This window comes from Schistocerca gregaria, chromosome 2 (genome assembly GCF_023897955.1).
Source record: "Schistocerca gregaria isolate iqSchGreg1 chromosome 2, iqSchGreg1.2, whole genome shotgun sequence".
Taxonomy (NCBI): Eukaryota; Metazoa; Arthropoda; class Insecta; order Orthoptera; family Acrididae; genus Schistocerca; species Schistocerca gregaria.
In genome coordinates this window covers 748,661,142-748,687,600 of record NC_064921.1, presented here as the reverse complement: position 1 = coordinate 748,687,600, position 26,459 = coordinate 748,661,142, and the positions used below count along the sequence as shown (strand labels likewise).

The 26,459-nt window shown below is 42.0% G+C and overlaps 1 protein-coding gene and 1 non-coding gene across 6 annotated transcripts in view; one reads left to right on the top strand and one right to left on the bottom strand.

Annotated features, from left to right (window-relative positions):
• Positions 1-26,459, top strand: part of LOC126334928 (WAS/WASL-interacting protein family member 3-like) — a 258,741-nt gene that overhangs the window by 81,718 nt on the left and 150,564 nt on the right. The window lies entirely within an intron of this gene.
• Trnat-ugu (transfer RNA threonine (anticodon UGU)) lies at positions 6,897-6,971 on the bottom strand. The gene has a single exon. It is a non-coding gene; the product is annotated as a tRNA-Thr (tRNA).

The following is a 26,459-nucleotide window of genomic DNA, read 5'->3' as shown; positions in this document are numbered from 1 at the left end:
AAAACGTACAAGACACTCTTTACATTCTACAACTTCCAGGAAAGGAAGTATCAGTGTCAGTTTCTAATCACACAGGTTGAACGATGGAGTTTTAAGTGGCTGAGAACAGTCACTTTCCTCTGATACACTGGCGCCTTCTCCAGTTGGAGGACCCACCAGTTGGCGGTGCTTGTGACATACCACTGTCGGTGTGACATATCACTTGGTTGCATTTTATATGCTGACAAGAGGGCAGCATTTTCTATTGATAGCTGTTTATACTTTTAATAATAACAGTGGGACAGGCGTGGAAAAATTTTAAGATTTTTTGTGTTTTCTGAACGTCTGCCAAACTTATTGGGTAGGTTATTTGAATGTATCTGAGTCACTGGTTTGTTCTTTTTTTAACCAGTGATCAAGCCTGCTGCGATTATCATCATAGTTTTCCAGTTGTAGGATCTGTTCATTTGTCTCTTAATATATATTTCTGGCTGAGACTCAGGGCTTTATTTAAGCAGTTTTAACATCCATGTACAGAACTGTTACGCACTTTCACTTGCTCACGCAGTGGCTTGCTCTTTCGCTGCACTTTTTTAAGCTATTTTTAATTTATTTAGTATTTTATCTCATGACTACATTATTCTTTATTTAAAACATGAGCGAAGATCCTGAACGTGCAAGTAGATATTCAAGCTCGCATTCGTGATTTTTACTATCAGTTTTGATACATCGATAAGCAATCGCTGTCTGTGTTATTGCCAGAGTGTAAAGTGTGTTCATGGGCCATTGTGCCAAAAAAATTGCTTGCGAGAAATACTTTATTCTCACTAAGCATTTAGTTCATAGTCAGGAAGGGTGGTAAGAGCCACGCCGTGTAGCACCCTGAAACTAATATATTCGTCATCATCATCTTATTATTCATCCTTAAAGTCGTTTGTCGGCAAGAAATCTAATAAGAACATACGTCAGACACCACACTACATACCGTGAGATACTGACAAACATATTTGATAACCGTTTTCACAGCTATGATTTGAGGAGTATCTTTTTAAAAAGTTTACAGCTGAATATATTTGCTGTCGCCAAAGATATTACGTTCACCACAAAAAGAGCTTTTATTTATTAGTTGTTTTCAGTATGACCTGTAACACTAGAGAGAAGTATTTGTTGACTGTGTTTCACTTTTATTGTTATTGTTTTTACAATCCATAGAGCAGTAATAAAATTGTTTCCTTCATTTATGAACAGTCATCTCTTCAGCAAAAACAGTTGTCCCCAGGAGCCACACGGAAATAATTTGGAATTTGTGAACTCCACATCGTCAGAAGTGCCGGCTATTCAGTTTTTAAGCTCAGACACACAGATGGCATTTCAGAATTCCTGACTTTGTCAGTATATGTAAAAGTAGGACAGTAATGCAGGTAGATGAAGTACTAATGTCAAAAAGCAAGATCCAGTGTGCCTATGAGATGAATCAGGCTAATAACTGTACGATCGAGCAGCCATATGTACGCACTAGATTGTTTTATCAGTACTCAAAATGTATGCCTGTAGTACGATCAGAGATACTATTGAATTGATATGCAACATCTTCTTAATTTGATTTGTAGATACACTATCCGATCAAAAGTATCCGGACACCTTTTAGTTGACATTAATAAGGGATATGTCCATCCTTGACATTTATGATGTCTTGAGCTCCGCTGCGGATATTTTCAACGTGTCTGAATGTCTGTGAAGGAATGGCAGCCTGTTCTTCCTCAGAGCAGGGATCTGGAAAAATGTCGACGTTCTGTCTAATCGCAAAGGTGTTTGATTGCATACAGATCGGAGCTCTGGGCAGGCCAGCCCATTTCAGGAATGTTATTGTCCACACATCATTGCCTCACAGATGCTGCTTTATGATAAGGTGCACTGTCATGCTGATATAAAGGATCACCGGTTCCATGCTGTTCCTCTGCTTTACAGTATGCAAGGCTGAAAAATGCGGTCACATCCTTCCTCATTTAGCTGTTTCTTAAGCACGATAAGGAGACTACACCCTATCAACAAAAATCACCCTAATACTGCAGTACCAGCTCCACCGTATTGCACTGTTGGCGCTACACAGGATGGGGGGTAACGTTCTCCAGTTACCCAGTAAACCCAACTACTTCCATCGGACTGTCACAGGGTATAGCGTGTTTCATCACTCCAAATGACGCGTTTCCAGTCATCTACCGTCCAGTAGTGCATATTCACACTCAAGCGTTGCTTATCATTGAGTACAGAAACGTTTGGTTTATGAGGAGCTGCTCGAATAACGTACCCAATTCTGTTTAATCCCATACGCACAGTTACTGTTCTGGTAAAACTTTGTAACTCACGACTAATTCCTTCCGCCGATTTCATGCGAATTTTTACAACCATCCTCTGCAATGTACGACAGTCCCCGTGAGTTAGCACAAGAGACCCGCCTGATCTTCGTTTAGCCGTGGTTGCTCCTTCACGTTTCCGTTCCACAATCACTTCACCGTCGCCTTGGGTAGGTTTAGGAAATGTGATGGATTTAAACTCAGGTGACATCCAATAACTAGTCCACGTTAGAAGTCAATATGCTCCCATGACCGAACTATACTGCTGCTACTGCTTCTCTGTCGACGACACAGTACTGCCCTCTTCCCGTTACAGCGGTGGATCCGCCTCTTGAGACATCTAGTGGGCAACCCCACACTACATAGGGGTGTGTGAATACTTTTGATCATACAGTGAATACTATCTTTTTTTAGTTTCAACTATTTGTACCATTATATTGAGAACGAGATATAGAAACATTCTGATGAGTGATGTTAAAGCTTTCCCGGAGTACTAGTTGTTCCATAAAAACACGGGAGAACTGCCGGATATCAGGTGAGTGCCTCTGTAGTACTACTACAGTGGCACTCACCTGAAGATGGCCAGAAGACTCTGCGCCGAAATATCGTGGCAGGAAGTTACTGGTATCCGGCAGTTCTCCCGTGTTTTTATGGAACATTCTAATGAGTGCCCAGAATTAAACCCACCCATCATGAGTAAAGGCAGCCTTTTGATTAGTTGGAGTGAAGTGGCGCTGCAGTGCTTCAGAACCTACGAGGGTCACTCCAAAAGAAATGCACACTATTTTTTTTGAATTCCATCTCTTATTCTACATGTTTGAAAGTTTTACAGTGTGTAGATACATCCTTCAGGAACAATATTTTCATTTCTCCACATAATTTCCATCCCTCTCAACTGCCTAAGGCCATCTTGGAACCAGCGCCTGTATACTCGCACGGTAAAATTCTGTACCAACCTGTTGGAGCCACTGTTTGGCAGCATGCATAAGGGAGTCATCATCTTCAAACCTTGGGAGTCATCATCTTCAAACCTTGTTCCACGAAGAGAGTCTTTCAGTTCCCAAAGAGGTGATAGTCACATGGAGCCAGGTCAGGACTGTAAGGCGGGTGGTTCAGTGTTGTCCATCCGAGTTTTGTGGCCGCTTCCATGGTTTTTTGGTTCAAATGGCTCTGAGCACTATGGGACTTATCTGTGGTCATCAGTCCCCTAGAACTTAGAACTACTTAAACCTAAATAACCTAAGGACATCACACACATCCATGCCCGAGGCAGGATTCGAACCTGCGACCGTAGCGCATGGTTTTTTGACTGACATGTGACCGTGCATTGTCGTGCAACAGCAAAACACCCTGCTTTTGCCGATGTGGTCGAACACGACTCAGTCGAGCTTGAAGCTTCTTCAGTGTCGTCAAATATGAATCAGAATTTATGGTGGTTGCACTTGGCATGATGTCCACAAGCAAGAGTCCTTCAGAATCGAAAAACACCATAGCCATAACTTTTACTGCAGAAGGTGTGGTTTTGATTTTTTTCCTGGGTAAATTTGCATGATGCCACTCCACCGATTGCCTCTTCGTCTCTGGTGACAAATGGTGGAGCCATGTTTCATCACCTGTCACAATTCTTCCAAGAAATTCATCTCCACCATTCTCGCAGTGTTCCAAAGTTCGCTGCATACCGTTTTTCGTGTTTCTTTGTGAGCCACTATCAACATCCTGGGAACCCACCTGGCACAAACCTTTTTTAATGCAAACACTTTCAGTATTCTGCCAACACTTCCTTCCCCTATCCCAGCGTAGCGTGACAGTTCGTACACTGTGATGAGTCTGTCAGCAGTCACCAATTCGTTAAATGGTTCAAATGGCTCTGAGCTCTATGGGACTCAACTGCTGTGGTCATCAGTCCCCTAGAACTTAGAACTACTTAAACGTAACAAACCTAAGGACATCACACACATCCATGCCCGAGGCAGGATTCGAACCTGCGACCGTAGCAGTCAATTCGTTAAATCCATGCACATTGTCTGGAGTGTGTGCAGTACGAGGCCTGCCGCTGCGAGGACAATCCTCAATATTGCCGTGCCCGCATTCATCACGTAACCTGCTTGCCCATCGACTAACTGTACTGTGATCGACAGCAGCATCTCCATACACCTTTTTCAACGTCTTGTGGATGTTTCCCATTTCACAGCACAGGAATTCTATGGCAGCACGTTGCTTCTGACGAACGTCAAGTGTAGCAGACATCTTGAAGACATGCTGTGACGGCGCCAATCACGGGAACAGGTTGAACTAAGTTTGAAAACAAGCGGGAAGGATGTATCTACACGCTGTAAGACTTTCACTCATGCAGAATGAAAACTGTATTTTTACAAAAATAGTGTGCATTTCTTTTGGAGTGACCCTTGCACATTGTCGCAGTGCCATAGTGTGTGCCGTGCAACTGAAACGAGTACCATCGTTCACTCTCGGCAGTGGTTGGAACAAGACAGGTACAAACTAAACGCAATGTTTGTATGGCCATAACAGCCCTAGAAGAAAGGACAGTGGATACTGAGATATTTTTCTAGTGGTTACAGAGTACACACTGGAGTCAAAATTGTGTGCGGCACGAGGACTCAATTCGAGTAGTGGTTTACCGATTATGCATTCAGCGCAAGTCCCACTGGCTCTAAGCACTATGGGACTTAACATCTGAGGTCATCAGTCCCCTAGACGTAGAACTACTTAAACCTAACTAACCTAAGGACATTACACACATCCATTCCCGAGGCAGGATTCGAACCTGCGACCGTAGCAGCGGACTAGAGCGCCTAGAACCGCTCGGCCGCAGCGGCCGGCACGTGCCACTGCCCTACGTAAAATTTCAATTTGTCAACCTCTTACACCATATGTTCCACAATTCTCAGAACTCCTCTCAGGCTGCGGCTGAGTCGAATCCTTGTCTTTATTGTTTCTCCCTGAGGTGCTAGGAGCCTAGCAGCAGAGCCTCTGTGGAACTTGGAGGGTAATAAAGAAAATTAGTAACATTTTGAAACTTTGAGATGGTGTCTCAGGTGTACACTGATATGGAAATTAGTAGCGCACTGGCTGTGAAAGTCAGGTAGCTGGGTTCGACCTCTGGCCGACAACACAATTTTAAAATGGTTCACTATGTGGCACAATCGCATAAGTTCTTAGATGTAATTTACCAGCTTCGGCTGCCACCGGCCATCTTCAAATTATGTAACAAACACATTTAAAAAAAAAGACATTGACAACTAGTCACGGCTAGTTTCAAGTCCGAAGTCTGTGTCAAGTGCTCATGCCTGATGAAGCCCGATACTAGTTGTCACCGTAGTGTCTTGACTCACATAGGAGGCAGATAGTACAATGACAGTTTGTCTGCCTTCGACGAGCATTTGTACTTGCTAACCAAGTTTCGGCCTTGGAACTAATTGTGACTTCAAAATAAATGAATAAAATGTACCTGTGGGAAAGTGGAGACGTTATTCCATGAATGACGAAATCAACGAGACCTGTCTCCTCATAGGGCACTGTTCTTTCACATATGACTTGAAATTCAAATGGGAGACTCTTACCCCAATTTGTGATACTCGTAGTTTGCAAATTATTGTAACCACATTTTAACAGAACACATCTTATACATTTTCTAGAAGCCAGAACGCAATGTAAGTGAGAACCTGCTCTCTATTTTAGCAGACTAAGAATGTGGTAAAACTTGTAAAATTTTATGTATTCTAGGGACTCTAGCGTAAGCTATTAGGATGGAGATTGGAGTGTGCTGTACAATATTTTTAAGGTGTTAATACTATACCCGTTGTTATTGATCTAGTGTTTGTCGTGTCTCTGTATGTCTGTGAAGGACAGTATCTCGATCGGCATCAACTAATCCCACAGCATTCGTGATTTCGAACACGTAGACAAGTTACTTTCGTGGCGTAGAAGCAGTTGACGACTCCGACGGTTGCCTGTATAATTCTTGAAATGTGAGAGCAAGGTAACTTCTGTAGGATCTTCTCGAATTGGAACACTGCCATTCGCGTTTGGTCATTCGATCATTGTCTGCGAGTGAAATGAGTTCTTTTTAGCAGAGAAAACTTTATCTATGCTTTTGACCGTGTTATTGAAGCAGGTTCTACAGCAAACATCGGCCACCAAATGTTCGAAGTTTTATACTAGCTTGTAGTTCATCATAGAATCCTTTGATCAAAATTAAATACGCGCAGTTACCTTTGAAATGCAACAGATTGTATTATGGCTGTTACTAAACTCCACATTAACATTACATATCGCTTGTGAACCTCAAAAAACACAAATTATACAATGTGGCTGCTAACAATGACTCTTTCACTGCACACGATTCACACGTGTCCTCTCGTTATCGTGTCTCGTTACAAAGTCCCGTCACATTCCGATTTTCTTACTTTTTATATACCAGGATCGTGTCTGTTCTTTCGGACATGTGACCATGCAGCTCATTAGAATGAAATTACAATGAAATGAACACCCTTAGCTGCTTACAGGCGTTGACATACGTCAACGGGGACAGATGAAAATGTGTGCACCGACCGGGACTCGAACCCAGGATCTCCTGCTTACAGGGCAGACGCTCTATCCATTTGAGCCACCGAGAGCACAGGGGATAGCGCGACTGCAGAGATTTGTCTCTGGCACGCCTCCCGCGAAACCCACATTTTCCTTTAATTGTAATTTCTTACTTTTCTTCGCTCGCCATGGAGCAACGCTAAGGCAAGGAATAAATACTTCGCTCGTGCACGCAAAACGCACCACTTCGCAATATATATTAACTTTAACCCAACTATAGTAGTACCGATCAGTTAAGCGATCGACGATTACCACCCGCCGGCACGGGCCAAGGGATACCGGAGTTGACGGATGGCTGAGTCACGCCCAAGTAGCCATCTGTCAAAGTTCCTTCCCAGCGCGAACCATTGCGAAACGCGCTGGAGAGACTCAGTGAGGTCGTGAGAGGTACTGACAGGGATGCGGAGCCATGCCGACTGAAGTGCCGCGTCAGGCCACCCATTGGAGGATCCACGGCGCGAACAGCCCGATTGAGGTGGTCGCACAGATTCCGGACTGCGCTCAAATCGGTGCAGTTTGAGGCCAGGGGAGTACGGTAAACTCATCCTGGTGCCCCTCGGACCACGCAAGTACACTGCGAGCTGTGTAACACGTTGGTTTGTCATTCTGGTAGATGCCATCGGGTCAAGGAAAGACAAACTGGATGTAGGGGTGGACATGGTCCCCAAGGATTGATACATACGTCTGCTTGGGGAGCTCGATTGAGGTGGTCCTACAGATTCCGGAGCACGTTTAAGTCGGGGTAGTTTGGGGCCAGGGGAGTACGGTAACCCCATCCTGGTGCCCCTCGAACCACGCAAGTACACTGCGAGCTGTGTAACACGTTGGTTTGTCATTCTGGTAGATGCCACCGGGTCAAGGAAAAACAAACTGCATGTAGGAGTGGACATGGTCCCTAAGGATTGATACATACGTGTGTTGATCAACTGAGTGTTCTAGAATGACGAGATCAGCCAGGGAACGCCACAAAATCATTCCCCAGAGCGTCCTTCAGCCTAAACTCTTCCGACGATTGCTTCACGACGTACATGCCAACGGCCATCTCACCGGTGGAGCATAAAATATGATTCGTCTGAAAACGCTACCTGTCGCCACTCAGTGGACGTCCAGGTGCAGTACTGGCGTGCGGATTTCAGCCTTCGTCGGCGATGAACATCATTCAGCGTGGATGCGTGAACCAGTAGCCAGTTGCAAAGGGATATACGCAGCAACAGCGACGTTGAGGAGGTACTGTTGATGGTCCCTTGGTTCATATGGGCTGTTGGATGTTCAGCAATTGCACGTCTATTCGCCCGTACGCATCTAGCTAGCCGACGTTTACCTTGCCATCTACGACTCGTGGTATACCACAGTTTCTTCGGAAATACTTCATCCCTGGCCCGAAAGCCAATGATCATGGCATTTTGGACGTCAGATAAATCGCTTCGTTTCCGCATTGCGACAACGACTGCATTGTCTTCCGCGTCGTCCACGCCCCCCTCCTCGTCGCCCGTCGCCCCCCTCCCCCCGCCCCCCCCCCCCAATTCCCATCCAGCACCCTGCACGTTGACATCGAATTTAGGCGGTAGTCACATTAATGTGACTGGACAGTGTATATCCTCTTTCAGTGCAGCAGTCAATAAATCAGTATTTTCTGCTGCGTTACTTTGGAGTCAATGTTGAAGCAGTTCTCTCTTTTATTACCTCTTTTAGAACTCACAGACATTTTTTTCCTACGTCAGATAAATGAATTATTTTAATTCCTATTCTCAAACACACTGATCTCACGAGATTTTAGCATGAGTGCGAAGGCCTCACTGTTATGCGCCCGAACTCCAACATCTTTACTGTCTTTATTGAAAAGAACTGGTATTAAAACTGTCAAAGTGGCTTTTCATCTATACTTGGATAAGTTTATGATAATTAATCGCTATAATTCCTTAGATACTGTGTCTAAAATCATATAGTATCACCATTTTCATTATCGTCTCAGAGGGCTATCAATTATGTAATATCAAATGTTTGTTATTCCAGTCTTTGATCAAAATATGAATACTTTAGACGATGACCGGTTTCAGTCCGTAATGACCATCCTCAGGCCTTTTTCTACACCATGTCCTAAAGTGATAAGACCATAATGGCGTCGTCAAAACATATAAATACAATTATGTAATACTAGATACTTGTTTTTGGAGCACACAAGTAGATGCATGCATACGCACTGGTAAACGGGGTGCGATCGTGAAAAATGAGCCCCGACGCCCAGCTTTCATACATGTTCCAGAGTCATAAAGGTTTGGCAGTTAGGCGTGCCGAGGCACGTGGCCTCCACTTGCGGCTCATGTTCGCCCCACTGCGCAGTAAAGAGCAGCAAGTGGCGAGGTGCTTCTGTTCTCTTAGCGCCAGCCTTGGCCTGCTCGCACCTCCTAGGGTTACCGGACAGTAGAAAGTGAACGCCTTGGCGCCACGCCAGAATACCACTTCGCTTCTCAGAAACACATTTCTCTCCTAACACTCTTTAAAAGAAATGAAGGAAGCTTAGGTTTACATTCCGTGTTATTAAGCGTTTCTAAAGCGTTCGAGACGGCTGCCGTTATTGACTGAGGCGACGGAGTCAACGATTTCATGATGGGCACAGGCGAATGCGTTGTCTTCGAAACGGGTTCAGTTGAAAACGCGAATAATATAGGGTGCGTCTCAAGGAAGCTTAATAGGACCAATTAAATACACGATCTAACATATTAGATTAGGTATTAAAATCCACGGAGAAGTAATAAAAACTTTGAGGTTCGCCAGTGACATTGTAATTCTGTCAGGGACAGCAAAGGACTTGGAAGAGCAATTGAACGGAATGGACAGTGTCTTGAAAGGAGGGTTTAAGATGAACACCAACAAAAGCAAAACGAGGATAATGGAATGTAGTCGAATTAAGTCGGGTGATGCTGGGGGAATTAGATTAGGAAATGAGACACTTAAAGTAGTAAAGGAGTTTTGCTATTTGGGGAGCAAAATAACTGATGATGGTCGAAGTAGAGAGGATATAAAATGTAGACCGGCAATGGCAAGGAAAGCGTTTCTGAGGAAGAGAAATTTGTTAACATCGAGTCTAGATTTAAGTGTCAGGAAGTCATTTCTGAAAGTATTTGTATGGAGTGTAGCCATGTATGGAAGTGAAACATGGACGATAACTAGTTTCGACACGAAGAGAATAGAAGCTTTCGAAATATGATGCTACAGAAGAATGCTGATGATTAGATGGGTACATCACGTAACTAATGAGGGGGTATTGAATAGAATAGGGGAGAAGAGAAGTTTGTGGCACAACTTGACAAGCAGAAGGGACCGGTTGGTAGCGCATATTCTGAGGCATCAAGGGATCACAAATTTAGCGTTGGAGGGCAGCGCGGAGGGTAAAAATCGTAGATGGAGACCAAGAGATGAATACACTAAGTAGATTCAGAAAGATGTAGGATGCAGTACGTACTGGGAGATGAAGAAGCCCTCACAGGATAGAGTGGCATGGAAAGCTGCATCAAACCAGTCTCAGGACTGAGGACCACAACAAGAACAACAGACTGAATGCTGTTCTCAGGTCGTTAATTAGAAATAACTCCACAGTTCTCCGATGTTAATTCCATCAAGAATTTGTGGGAATGCCAGAAGAAGAACCAGACAGCTAGTTTCAAATGATAGAACTACTCTTATAATACAAAGATCACTGGTCCATGTGTGATAATATTCTGTTCCAGAAAAATCAAGCGAAATTACTCTCAGAAAAGACACTCACACCAAGTATCAGTTGGCGTTCTTAGAAATTTGTGAGGACTCCTATGAATAGTTTTCACTGTTTTGTAGAGATTTTTTTCTCTTGTTAAATTCCATTTAGCATTGTCTTCTGCTGGTACAGGTGGCTTTTCTGAAATCTCTAATGGTTTTAGACATTAAAATAAGTGAGAATGTCAAAAGAGTATTTATAAATAAATTAAATATATGTATTGACTATTTTGCAATGAGGGTTGATCTATTTACCGTAATGTTGTATCATATTGTTATTATTATTATTCAGTTGCTGTTTTTACGGATGACCTGTAACGTAAAAGGTAATGCGGCCTTGTTTCATAGTTAATGCTAAGATCCACAATAAACTAATATTTTTTTTCGTTCTGAAAGTGCTCTACAAAAGGAAGAAAGAGAGGGAGGGGGAAGAAGGGAATAAGAATAAGATATACGATAGAGAAGAAGGCAAAGGGTTATCTAACAAACATAATAAAAAGGGGGCAAAAAGTTGTGATAATGCTTGGCGTTGTTGCTCAAAATTCTGTTATGGTTTTATTTGCACCTGATGACGGACAGTCCATCAACCACATTTTGTTACTTCATATTCAGACCGCTGCAACATTCCCGGCACCCCCCTGCTTCATTCTGTCAGATGTTCGCAGTAGTCTTGAGGCTTTCTCACTTCCTCTGCTAGTGGCGAACTATTCGCAATATCTCATCTTAGGCTGCACACCGATCTTGAATCGTTGATACTCTCTAGCAGCTCAGGACTGGAGACTTCTGGTACATCTTGAGAAAATCAAGTGCTCTGTGCTAAATGCTGACGTCATCATAATTTTTCTCCTTCGATGGTGGGTGTACAGCGAAGCAATGCAAGTTGACATAATCAAAAGTTTCGTGTTCTCTTTCTCTCTGAAGATTCACATATTTTTGTAGCTCGTTCTTGGAATATCTGTTTGATAATCTGTTTAGACGGTACTTATTCGTTTGTCAGGTGTTACGTTATAGAAAGTACGACCACTTGGACAATGTCTCCGATTCAGCTGTGAGCTTTGATCGAAGCGTTTTGGCGCTACAGATTCAGGTATTCCAGTTTCTTCACAAATGCGTCGGTTGTTACTACACAGATAATTAGGGTCGATTCGTGTCCTATAAACAGGTAGATTATCCCCTTCGAAAAAAGTAAGTGAATCATTTTCGCGTGATCAATGTCTCTACGATACCACATGGTCTTCTTTCAGTACTGGTAATCTCCCACATGCGTTGCCATTCATCTGCCATAATCCATATTTTTAGCCCTTTTCTGTCAGTGATTAATGTACCAATTATTTCTCTTAATTTTTCTAATTTGACTTTTCTAAGCCAATATTCGACACCCCTCCTCATGTTAAGTCGATCGGATACATTCCTCGTACCGCTAAGATCCTATGGAGGTTGTGTGGTAGGCACCAGAGATATCCTCATAAGGACACTGCGCTGCATCCTATAGAGGATTTGAACAGCTCTCACCTGCTGAGGTTTGGACGTTCACACATTGACTATAAATGTATATATGACATCGTGATAAAGTTGAATGAGATTCAGTGGTAACCGGACATTTTCTGTTGCAGTTTTGTTCATGAACTGCGAGATTTCCTCAAAGATTTTAAGAATATAGGCGTCGTACGTCCTACCCTCGTTCAGATATCAACTTACCACTTTGTTACTTATCGCAAATACATCCACTATAGAAACAAGATTCCAGGCTCTTGATATCTCTCCCACCAGCTGCTTGTTAATAGTGTTGTCCGCGGCAATCCTCAGTTTTCCTTTCACGGAGAAAGCTGCATTTCACTTTTATTCTAAGCGAGCTCCAGAATTTCCATAAATTACTATGAGGATATCTATCTGCTGCGTAGGCAAGGACCCCACCTGCCATCGCACAGACAATTCCCAATAGTTGCTCCATCACTGCATCACAGTGACTGTACAACATAATGACCCCTGACGGTATTCTTTCCTTTATTTCTAGTTTGAGTGTCGTCTTAGGAGGTCTATGTCACTACCCTACCGTGGGAGTAATCGGAGAACGAGAGAAAAAAAGAGCGTTTGGGTAACTTCAGCTGTGTAAACTTTACGAACGAAGAAGACCACCAAAGATTATCGAAAATTATGGTGAAGTTCATCTTCACACCTGCACCATATTCGACTGATTTATAGCCTCGTTAATAGATTTGCTCTTCCTAAAGCCATTCTGTGACTGACTACTGCCTATTAGATCTCTGTACACCATTAGCTATCGCTTACGTACCGCTATTTTATCAGGCAGGTAGGTCTGTACGTTTTGACTATATGATCTTAATGATAACCATCTCTCTTCCTTCTACATGGTTGGTATACTGGTCTGAATGAAAACTTTCCTTTCTCAGAAGGCATAGATTTGGAATTTTATTTCTTGGAACGGTTCTGACTGTAGTCCGTTACTACTGGGAACTTATCCTTCTTTTCGTTTCAAAATTTCTGTGTGCACTTCCTCTTGAGAACGCATTCGGGAGGACTAAGGCTCAAACCCACGTCCGGCCATCTTGATTTAGGTTTTCCGTGATTTCTGTAAATCACTTCACCGATTTCCTTCGCCACCCTTCGTTAATACGAGCTTATACTCCGTCTCTAATGACCCCATTTTCGATGGGACGTTAAACATTAATCTCCTCCCTCTCCCTCCTCCTCTTGAGGAAATGGGAAAACTAATGCAGTGTTGTCGCATGGCTCTCTTTTTAAAGGTTCTTATAAACAGTTATCTCTCTCCTGTCAGTAAATATCCCCCCAGGTATTCAGGCAAGACTTCCAATTCTGCCTTCATGATGCTATTCTTTGTTCGTGTGATCCATACTTGAAGTTGCATTTCTGTTTAGTTGTTGATTAATATATCCGTTCTATGAAATTTGACACTGTGAAACTGGAGTGCACGATCTATTTTAAATTTCGTCGCATTGACCAATGTCTTCATCGGTATTTAGTAGATATATTTCAGTTAATCATTGCGACTCGAATCAGTCATCATCCGAACGAAACATTTAGAAAAGTCAGAAAAGAAAAATTACTATTAAATATAGTGGGCATGTCTATTTTTCTCTTTCGTTTGCGTTCTTAATATCTTTATGAATGTAACTGTTTATATTTAACAGAATTTTTGCGTTTTTCTCTTTTTTAGATTTTTAATTCTGATGATGACTCATTAAAGTCGAAATCGGTTAACCGTAATATTTCTTTTATACACCATTAAACATTCATGTATCTGTGCTAGTGTTTGAATCAGATCTATAGAGTTTTTTCTTCGTATATCTTCGGCAGTGCTCTGTAATTTGAAGAAAATTTTAGCAGTATAGGGAGGATCAAACTGTCAATTCTCTGTAAGTATTTCTACTTGGTTGTGTATGTCCCACTTTACTCGGTGCTTCCTTTAAGTGGTAAGACCAGCTTACGCCGGCGAAGCGTCCGCATAATCTACCGTAAGTCTCGGTCGTAAAAGCTCAACTTGTGCACACAGCTGGAGGCCTGCACGGTACAGAGGTCCAAGCCTATTGTTTCAAAAAGCTCTCAGGAAGGAAATGGGTAGACTGCAGCGCAAGACTTTGCGTTTCTTTTGTGTATAAACAACTAACTAAGGGTAGCGTCAGGTCAATGTGTGTGTGTGTGTGTGTGTGTGTGTGTGTGTGTGTGTGTGTGTCTGTGTCTTTTTATTTTTAGCAGTACTTTGGCCCTGTGCGCTTGTAGCCCCGTGGTGAAGTAGTAGCGTCTTTGGCCCCTAATCAAATAGCCTTCGGTCCCGGGTTCGAAACGCGCCGCCGTTTAAATTTTAAAAGAACTTCTCACTAACGTTGTGGCCAGAATTGGTGCTCGTTGCAAAGCATGCACTGCCGTTCGTTGTGATCAAACACCCTGTTAGAAACATGTCCCCTCTTTCGTAATGTTCAGAGGACCATCATAAATCGCAGTGACTTCAGTGTATTGCTTTTGAATAAAGCTGTCATTTCTGTTCGCATCTTTGCGTATTTCCTTCAGCTATCTTCTGTACTACACTGTGACAAATCTTTCTATGTATGGTCCAAGTTTCATTGAGCTACGATACTTGGCAGTGACGCATTTGCGAAAGCTACTTTCGTCATTAAGTTTTCACCACCATTGTACTTACACCGAATGAGATAGCGCAGTAATTCGCTTTCGGGAGGACGACGGTTCAAACACGAGTCCAGCCATCCTCATCTAGGTTTTCCGTGATTTCCCTAAATCAATTAAAGAAAATGCCGGGATGGTTCCTTCGAAAGGCCACGGCCGATTTCCTTCCCATCCTTCCCAACCGAGCTTGCGCTTCATCTCTAATCACTTCGTTGTCGACGGTACTTTAAACACTATTCTAATCTATAACCATTGTACTTAGAGGTGATAGTTTTGCAAAGTTGTACTTGCAAATGCTATATCCATTTTATGTCCCATTAAGATAACATTTATTTGTTGCAACTTAACCGATGTACGGGGTGTTCAAGAAGTCTCTCCGCAGTGCCGTATCATAGTTACCCGCGCGTGTCGTATGCCGCAGTGAACATTCGGAAATAAAACTCAGTGAAATACAAGTTATTAATTTATTGAATATTCATTTTTAGTTACAAATTTTCACATTAAATGCTGAAGGTGTCCCTCTTGTTGTTGAATACACATTTGAATTCGTCTAATCATGCTTCCAAACACAAGCTGTAACATTTCTTCTGTAACAGAAGCAGTGAAAGTGGATATTGCAGTTTTCAATTCATCGATAGATTTTGGACAGTTTTTATAGACAGTTGCTTTCGCTGCACCCCAGACGAAAAAGTCAGGCGGTGTTAGGTCAGGCGATCGTGGAGGCCAAAGTCCCTGTGAAATTATGCGATCACCAAAAACATCGGCAAGCAGTGAGATTGAAACGCGAGCTGTATGCGCGGTTGCACCATCTTGTTGAAAACAACCGCTCAGTATTTCACTTAACACAAGTTCTTCTATTAATGGGTACTGAAAATCACTGCAGTATCGTTGTGCGTTTATTGTTTCGCTGAAAGATATAGGACCCACAATCCGACGCCTAGAAATTACAATCCAAACTCCTATTTTCACAGAATGAAGTGGTTCCTCATGAATACACAATAGATTCGCAGTACTCCACATACGAGAATTTTGCGAGTTCATGTACCCGGATAAATGAAACCACGCCTTATCAGTGAAAAACGTTTCATTAAAAATATCCCTCCCATTTTGTAGAACGAAATTTTTGAACCATTGACAATAATGCAGTCCTTTGCCATGATCAGTATTTTTCAGTTCTTGCACGAATGTCACTTTGTATGGGAAAAGTTCTAATTTTTTCTTACAGCTGTGTGTGCCATCCCGACACTTAACATCGATTTTCTGGGCGAGTTTTCTTACTGACTTGTTCGGACTCATGGACATTTTATCGGAAACATCGAGTAGTTTATCCTCAGACAAAACGCTAGGACGACCACTTCTCGGTGTATCTGTCACTGAACCCGTACTTCGAAATTTGTTAATCAAATCTCGCACAGTATCGCGATGTGGGAGTGTTGTCTCCGGGAAAACTGAATTAAATGTTTGACGAACTGAAACTGTGTATTTACCTCCAGCTTTGAACCCTTGTTCGTCTAAAAACACATGTTCCTCAATGGTTGGCATTTTAACAGCGACAAAAACGAAACAAACGAACAAAGGAATTAAACTTAAACGTTCACGTCAACGCGTAACGAGACACGCCAACGATACTACTGACGCTGGCTGAGATAAACGAAACAGTGGAATGTTGGGAGAGTCCACTTGAAGGGAAGTAACCCAGGCAGGCGAACAATCATACGGCACTGCCGAGAGACTTCTTGAACACCCCGTAGAACACATATGTACTTAAACCAGTTTCCAGTAGCGAAATTTTTTCAATCTTCATGCGAAATATTCGTCCTAGTGAGATAGATCGAAGGGAAGCGCTAATTCAAAAGTCAAATCAGATCCATACGCTACTATTACTGAATCTGATGGTCGGCTTATGGCCTAAAAAGTATAACGCACGCACATTTGAAGGCCGTATATTCACCTAACGGATTTTGAATTACATATTTATAATGTTTCGATTATGAGGGAAATGATGTTTCTGAATTCTTGAAAAGATACGTTCGGTGGCAGTGGCACGATCGTTGGGCCTTCCCAAGGTTGAGTTATAAGCAATATAATGAACGTACTTTGTTTATAGCATTGTAGCAACAGTATAAAACGCAATCCAGTCGAGATATCTCAGGCCTAACCGAAAACAACAAAAGGGCGAAAAAGAATTGGAGACTGGGCGAGTGTGTATGTTAATTGTCTGCAGGAGAGCTGGCCATTAGTTTCGGGAGGTACAAGAAGTTAATGGCTGTGCTGAGACATAGCTGGGCGCGAACTAAACACCGTACTGGCTGACCTTGCGTCTCCTTCCGTTATCGCAGTCGTTAGACCTTAAAAAATCGCTCTCGCAGCTCACTCGCTTAAACAAATTTATTGCAGCAAAAAAGGAACCAAAGCGTTCCTGGCTGGACTCCTCACTGGAGAAGGCTGTTAAGATACGGTATTAATGTTCCCTCGTAAACGTTCGTGTACTGTGAGTGCTAAAATACGCGATCAGGTACGCAAAATGGAACACAATGCTTGGAGTATTAAAGAAGATATAACTAACATACGACAGCAAAAGAAACATTTCACATATCATAACAGATTGCTGTAACATGAATCTGGGAATACAAAAAGAGTAAAGCAGAAATTACCTCGTTACACTATCTCTCTTACGAAGAGGTAAGTAATGGAAGACAACGTTGAAACGTATAAGAAGTCAGTTGGAGGGGTAAACGACAAAGTGGCAGAGGATTTTCTTTCTAAGGCAAGAAAATTAAGAGAGCAAGAACTGCTTAGTACAACAAGCAAATTATTTCGATAGCAATAATTTTTTATAGATACAAACGTGTTTTGTTACTACAATGTAATATTTATCTACCGATTGGTCGCTTGATATTCCTCGTCTTAGGGGCGTCAATATTAGTGTTAGGACAAAAATCGTCACAGTTCTCGCGCTATATATTTCAAGCTCTTGCCTGTTCACCAATGTAGTGTTTCACATGATTTAGCTAACGAAAACTGAAGTTTCAAAACGAGAAATCCAGAAGATCTCGACACGAATAAGTGACAAATTTTCTTAAATGGTGCCGGCCACGGTGGCCAATCGGTTCTAGGCGCTTCAGTCCAGAACCGCGCAGCTGCTACGGTCGCAGGTTCGAATCCTGTCTCGGGCATGGATGTGTGTGATGCCCCCAGGTTAGTTAGGTTTAAGTAGTTCTAAGTTTAGGGGACTGATGATCTCAGATGTTAAGTCCCAAAGTGCTCAGACTCATTTGAACCATTTTTCTTAAATGAAGTGGAGGAGCGCACTCTAATAAATGATTTGATGAAAGTAAACACAGATTTTGGACAGACAGACGTATATCTAAAAACATACACTTAATATTCCTTTAATATAAAAGGCAAAACTCGCTTGGAAAGAACAATGGTGAGCTGAAAAGTAATGCCCCCGAATTGCTTATGTGAAAAATTTTAAAGTTTTTTTTAAAAATAAAACCTACTTTCAGTGTTATTCTTCATGACTAAATACTTATTCCCATCATAGTCACACTGACGACGAGCAAATTTCTCCCAACGAGAGACTAGTTTGTTGATCCCGTCACTGTAGAATGTTTGACTTCATTGGCGGAGTCACAGCCTTGTCTCTGTTTGCACCACTTCATCACTGTCAAAGTGAAGTCCTCGAATGTGTTCTTTACGTTTTGGAAACAGATGAAAATCGTATGGGGCCCGGTAGGGACTGTGTGAGGATGATTGATGACAGTGAAACCAAACAGTTGGATTGTTGCAGACGCCGCAGCTCTCGTGTGTGGTCTGGCACTGTCGTGCTGGAAGAGTGCTCAATGTATGGACGAATTCTTCGAATTCATGCTTCCAGTTTTCTGAGGGTCTCGCAGTGCCTTGCAGTGTTTATGATGATGCCTTTAGGCATGAATTCCAAATGCACCTCACCTTGATCATCCAAGAACGTTGCATGTCCTGTACGGGCCTTTCTGGATACAGAAAATGCTCGACTGCTGCCCTGGCCAGCACATTCTCCAGATCTCTAACCAATTCAAAACGTCTGGTCAATGGTGGCCTAGCAACTGGCTTGTCGCAATACGCCAGTCACTACTCTTGATGAACTGTGGTATCGTGTTGAAGTTGCATGGGCAGCTGTACCTGTACACGCCATCCAAGCTCTGCTTGACTCAATGCCCAGGCGTATCAAGGCCATTACTACGGCCAGAGGTGGTTGTTCTGGGTACTGATTTCTCAGGATCTAGGCACCCAAATTGCGTGAAAATGTAATCACATGTCAGATCTAGTATAATATATTTGTCCAATGAATACCCGACTATCATCTGCATTTCTTCATAGTGAAGCAATTTTAATGGCCAGTAGTGTATTTATATACAGTACTTGTTGCGGAAACTGGATGCACAGATTTGTTACTCCGATAGCTATTTGCAATATATCTAAACTCTCTCAAAGAAGGGTTAAAACTGAATCAATATGTGAAAAGGCGGAGAAAATAAAAAGAAATCTGATTATCTTGAAGAGAAAGATAGGTGGAAGACTTCTTGGTAAGGTTCGGTTCTGGAGCGACTTTTTAATACTTAGCATTTACGAACAGGTATGGATTTTATAAGAAAATTATATGTAAAAAGTGCCATATATTTCCTGTCAGGAGAACTGCTGAGCAAGACAAAGACAAGCTTCTGTGTAGTTACCTGTTTACATACTTGAGTAGGGCAGAGTGACATGTCTGGGTGTTTCATTTCGCAGTGTGTTTTCCATGATGGGCAGTTGTCCATGTCCTGCACTGAAATAGATATTCAGTAAATTAGGAAGATTTTAAATGAAACACAATTTCAGTATTTCTGTTATCGTATTCTATTAGATCTCAACCTTATCTATTCGTGACTGAAAGATACTATCTTAAGTCTGCTAACTGTTGTGTAGCGTAAGGTTTATGAGAAAGAAGTAAAGGGGAGACATGGGCATGTATGGATTCATATAGATATTTTTCCTCGCTTCATTCGCGAAAGAAGTGCCAGTGGCCAGTGGCTGATCCTCTATGCACGTAGACTGTGATAATATTTTTTTGGGCTTCGTACTTGGCTGCAGTTTGTTTTGTACTGTGAGTCACATTCGCATGCAACGTTCTTTTAAAGCATCTTATGATTATGATATAAAATACGATGACTTTCTAATTTAAATATGTTGGCATTTCGTGGATTTATGATCACAAAAGATCGTGAGACTTTTTTTGCCTCCCGCAATTCCGCTATAGTAACTCTTCTTTATGACCTATTTTGTTTCCTACTGTCCTGTGCAACGCCAAATCACATCGGGACACATTTTCTGTCTCACGCACTTCCACTTCAGTAAATATTTAAGAGCCATCTAGTTTTTAATACCTGCTTACGTTCGCGTCATAATAACTTTTCTCGCCGTCTGACAGAAAAATTCCCAGAAAACAGCTTTTTCGCTTTTGGTTTGTACCACCTGTCACGAAACTGCAACAGTGATGGGGCAAGGAGGAGCTTTCTAAAAGATTCATCGACTCGTTTCGAAACTAGTACAGATGTTCCCTCAATGAAGGGAATGTTTACAATGTAGCAGTTTCCAGAAAGACGGTGAAAACTTGCGTGGAGTACTGTGTAGCTTTATCAAGTTTCTTCCCTTCCAAAGTGTTGTGGGGGATTGGGTGTGTAGCAGCTGGGCTGGTATTAACTTTGTTTGCACTTCTTTTGTGCTCTGAGAGGGGGCTGCACCATACATTTGAACTACCATTAGTCTGTTTAGAAAACATGGGGAAGTAAAATCTCTGAAAGAAGGAACACGACCTAAGTTTACGGCCTCTGTCTCCGCTGTCTGTCTTGGATTTCTCGTGCTGACCGCCTGAAGTTCATAAATTTCACGGAATGGAGCTTTAGTACACAACTGAAATGCGCTTCACAGACTGTTTACCTTCTTTTGTGTGATGCGCACTGCGCAAGTCAAACCATTTACTGAAGATTTTAAAACGACTGTTATTCAATGAACATTTTCAGATAGATTTTAATTTTCGCCAAAAGTTCAAGTTTATAAAGAATTATAATTACAATTGGCGTTCAAAAAGTTTTGCACAGTCGTCTCTAATTTTTTAATTTTTTGCAGGAGAAGAATGAATTTTTTTGGGGTCATACTTGCAAATATTTAGCTATAAGTTGGTATATAAAAGTATTTTTTTTTTATTTACAGGTGAGCCATAATGGACCGTAAAGTAGACGTCAGGTTGCGTAAACGTTCGGTGGTGAAGTTCCTTTTCAAGACCGGCGATGACTCTACCACATAGGTTCACAGGAAGTTGCTCTCTATTTATGGGGAGGACACAGTGGATAGCAGCAGTATCCAGCAGTGGTTGCAGACGTTTAAAGAAGGTGATTTCCCTCTACTGGAAAATCCATGATGCGGTAGACCATCGATGGCAGTGAATGATGTGAATAAGAAGACCATTGATCAAATCATCCAAAATGACAGATGTGTGACGACACAACAGCCTGCTGAAATGAAGCGAACTTTTCTGACTCGTTGAGCGATAGTCGTTTACAGTTAAAATGACTGCTTCTCAGATCCACATTTTATGAAAAAGCCTGCTTTACGAATCTGGTAAACAGGCAATGAGCCCATGAATAGTGAAAAGTACTTCTTCAGTTGCGCTACAAAAACAAAAATTAAAAAAAAAAAAAAAAAAACTAAACGGAGGACCGTGGCCCACTTGTGAACGAATAGGACGTGCATCCTGACGGAGTCAGATATAAACATCGATCCTCGCTTCCTTTTCCCGATTTTGCTGTCTGTAAGACCAACTCAGTTTCCTGTCCTTGCCCAGTCAATCAACAACAACGATTTGATCACAAGATAATAAACAAAGAAAGAAAAAGAAGGAAAATATTGTCCGTTTCTCATGACTGAAAATACGCAGAAAACGGTATCTCAGCAAAGAACCAACACAGTTGCTTTATTCTAATGCATACTCGCTGATTGTGGTACTCCCATCGCGACCTCATCGTCGACGATCTGCTAAGCCCTACAGTTTATTCTGTTTTTCCATCAGCTTTCCGTTATTCAATAAATTACCCAAATTAGGAAACTGTTTCCTTGGCCCGCTTTACATTGTCAAAGATCTTCGATATTTTTTTATATACGAGGGTAAGTCAATTATTATAAGCAAAGTAGTTATAAGATTTTATTGTAATCAAATAGGAAACTTAGAAGAACATCATTTTTCGACATAGTCTCCTTGCGTTTCAACGCACTTGCTCCATCGTTGTACAAAGGTCCTCATGGCCTCATAAAAGAAGGTTCTCGGTTGAGCTGCGAGCTAGGAATGCACCGCTTCTTTCGCTGCTTCGTCCGAGGCAAATCGACGGCCCCTTATGCCTGTTTGAGTGGACCAAACAAGTGATAGATGGGGCAAGGTCAGGACTTTATGGAGGATGATCCAAAACTTCAAATTTGAGTTTCTGGAGCGTTTCAGCAGTATGGGCAGCAGTAAGCGGACGGGCATTGTCGTGCAACAACACAACACCTTTTGACAGCAATCCTGGGCGTCAAGCTTTAGCCTTGCAGTAAGCATCTCGCTGTAACGTACACTGTTCATTGTTGTGCCCCTTTCCCCATAATGTTCCAGTACTGGACCTTGTGCGTCCCAAAAAACCGTAAGCAACAGTTTTCCTGCGGACGGTTGAGTCTTGAACTTTTTCTTGCATGACGAATTTGGATATTTCCATTCCATACTCTGCCGTATACTCTTCGACTCGTAATGAGGGATTCATGTTTCGTCACCAGTAATGATCCTGTCTAAGAAGTTGTCATTTCACGTGAACACGCAATGGTTTCTTCATTTGCGCCGGTAAACGGTCGTTCGGCTCCTTCATCGTGCGTAGCACTTGTGCGACCATTTCGGAATTTTGCAATCCATTCGTAGACACTCCGTTTTGGCAAAAAAAACTGTTTTCGTACTGTACCGAATGTCTTCGATCAATTTCGGTCCCTGATACGCCTTCCGACCACAAAAAACGGGTCACTGAACGTTGCTCTTTTTTGGTGCGAATAGACAGTGGAGCAGCCATGATTAACAGCACGGCAGCGATAACGAAACTAACTTAGCCTCTTGAAAATTGCAAATATATAACAGCAAATAAACAAAGCATGCGTCATCAAAGTAAAACGACAGTACTCCCAAAATAAACAAAAATATAACTAAATTTCGGATTATAATTGACTTACCCTCGTATATGAAAAATAATTGCTACGCTCCAACTTATATAAAAGCATTCCAGTACACCCTCAAAGGTATTATAAAAAATCTTTTATAAAATATATTTGACGCAGTTCTTTTGTAGTGTAATGTAGGCCTTACTAAAATACGTGGCTAATTTATTCCGAGGTGCTTTTAAATATGGACGTCAATGATGCGTGTCTAACGACCTAGAAGTTGATGGATCGTTAAACAGAGGCAAACAATTAGAATAAAGTGGCGTGAGGCTATGTGGCTACCCACAGTTTTTTTTAATCATCAGTCTTTTTATTTTTTTGATGTAGTGCTCCACATTTTCTTGTGCTAACTTTTCATCTTTACGTAACTATTACATTTATTTTATTTATTTATAATTTTTATATCATATGTAAAGTTTGCCATGTAGTGACTATACCAAATGATCAAAGCTCCTACTTAGCATAGTTTTATAACGCACTCTCTGTTCCGTAATGCACTCTCCGTTGTTGCATAATTTTCAGAATAACGTATTACTGATATATTTCAAGATATGTATTATAAATTGTTTAGTTGAAATTAAGTTCAAACTACATTTCATGTATAATTACATTTTTTATCCTTAATGTACCCTCGCACCAGCAGACTCAGATGCTTACGTTCAGAGTAGACACAGCTGAATTGCGCCAGTTAACAGCATCGTCCGTCGCTGCTTCCTTGACGCCCAAAAAAATCCTAATTTACGTGTTCTAACGATACCTAATGACAATTTCTGGTAATCTAATAATCATCCTAAAATATGTCTCATAATCTGATCTGTCGATTTTGTTTTGATGTCATTTAAAAATAAAGCACTGCAGAGAGAAATTAATTTTGTGTTCTGATCGTTAAGGCAGAATTTTTTATCGTGGTATCAACGGAAGAAGCGGAGAGCTGGGGTGCAAATTTCTCGACCTCCGCTATCGGGTGGAGAAATGTAGGGTCCCCCTGAATAGGTCAGGCGTGCACTACACGCCGGAAGCGGCTACGAGGGTAGCGGAGTACGTGTGGAGTACGTAGGTAGGAAGATTTTTCTGTTTAGCAAAAGTGACAAAAAGCAGATTACAGAGTACCTGTCTGCTCAACGCAAAAGTTTTGTCTCAAGTGCAGATAGTGTTGAGGATCAGTGGACAAAGTTCAAAACCATGGTACAATATGCGTTAGATGAGTATGTGCCAAGCAAGATCGTAAGAGATGGGAAAGAGCCACCGTGGTACAACAACCGAGTTAGAAAACTGCTGCGGAAGCAAAGGGAACTTCACAGCAAACATAAACATAGCCAAAGCCTTGCAGACAAACAAAAATTACGCGAAGCGAAATGCAGTGTGAGGAGGGCTATGCGAGAGGCTTTCTATGAATTCGAAAGTAAAGTTCTATGTACTGACTTGGCAGAAAATCCTAAGAAATTTTGGTCCTATGTCAAAGCGGTAGGTGGATGAAAACAAAATGTCCAGACACTCTGTGACCAAAATGGTACTGAAACAGAGGATGACAGACTAAAGGCCGAAATACTAAATGTCTTCTTCCAAAGCTGTTTCACAGAGGAAGACTGCACTGTGCTTCCTTCTCTAGATTGTCGCACAGTTGACATAATGGTAGATATCGAAATAGACGAAGAGGGATAGAGAAACAATTAAAATCGCTCAAAAGAGGAAAGGCCGCTGGTCCTGATGGGACACCAGTTCGATTTTACACAGAGTACGCGAAGGAACTTGCCCCCCTTCTTGCAGCGGTGTACCGTAGGTCTCTAGAAGAGCGAAGCGTCCCAAAGGATTGGAAAAGGGCACAGGTCATCCCCGTTTTCAAGAAGGGACGTCGAAAAGATGTGCAGAACTACAGACCTATATCTCTAACGTCGATCAGTTGTAGAATTTTGGAACACGTATTATGTTCGAGTATAATATCTTTTCTGGAGACTAGAAATCTACTCTGTAGGAATCAGCATGGGTTTCGAAAAAGACGGTCGTGTGAAACCCAGCTCGCGCTATTCGTCCACGAGACTCAGAGGGCCTTAGACACGGGTTCACAGGTAGATGCCGTGTTTCTTGACTTCCGCAAGGCGTTTGACACAGTTCCCCACAGTCGTTTAATGAACAAAGTAAGAGCATACGGACTATCAGATCAATTGTGTGATTGGATTGAGGAGTTCCTAGATAACAGAACGCAGCATGTCATTCTCAATGGAGAGAAGTCTTCCGAAGTAATTGAATCTCAATGTAGACAAGTGTAATGTGCTGTGAATACATAGAAAGATAGATCCCTTAACATTTAGCTGCAAAATAGCAGGTCAGCAACTGGAAGCAGTTAATTCCATAAATTATCTGGGAGTACGCATTAGGAGTGATTTAAAATGGAATGATCATATAAAGTTGATCGTCGGTAAAGCAGATGCCAGACTGAGATTCATTGGAAGAATCCTAAGGAAATGCAATCCGACAACAAAGGAAGTAGGTTACAGTACGTTTGTTCGCCCAATGCTTGAATACTGCTCAGCAGTGTGGGATCCGCACCAGGTAGGGTTGATAGAAGAGATAGAGAAGATCCAACGGAGAGCAGCGCGCTTTGTTACAGGATCATTTAGTAATTGCGAAAGCGTTACGGAGATGATAGATAAACTCCAGTGGAAGACTCTGCAGGAGAGACGCTCAGTAGCTCGGTACGGGCTTTTGTTAAAGTTTCGAGAACATACCTTCACCGAAGAGTCAAGCAGTATATTGCTCCCTCCTACGTATATCTCGCGAAGAGACCATGAGGATAAAATCAGAGAGATTAGAGCCCACACAGAAGCATACCGACAATCCTTCTTTCCACGTACAATACGAGACTGGAATAGAAGGGACAACCGATAGAGGTACTCAGGGTACCCTCCGCCACACACCGCCAGGTGGCTTGCGGAGAATGGATGTAGATGTAGATGTAGATGTAAATGTAGATGTAAACCATATGAAAGTATAAAGCAACTCTGTATGGGCGCTCCGTTCTGTACATCTCTTATGCTGTGCTTACTGATGTGATGCTACCCATAGTTATCACTCACGAGAAAAGAAAAAAAATTGCAATACAAAAGATGGTGACAACAGATTTTTTTTTCATACATGGAGTGTCATACAAGCGAAGCATTCTCTATTTGTCCACATCCCTGATATGCCTCAATATTCAATTTACCATACCAGTTGCTGAGTAAATTATTGTACTTTTGGTCTATTTACGATGTTCATTGACGTACCTGTAACTACTTTCACAGGACGTTACTACCGTATTTCAACTGTTCTGTTCGTATAAAGCCTATCCACTGTCTGCTCAAAAGCTCAGGACAC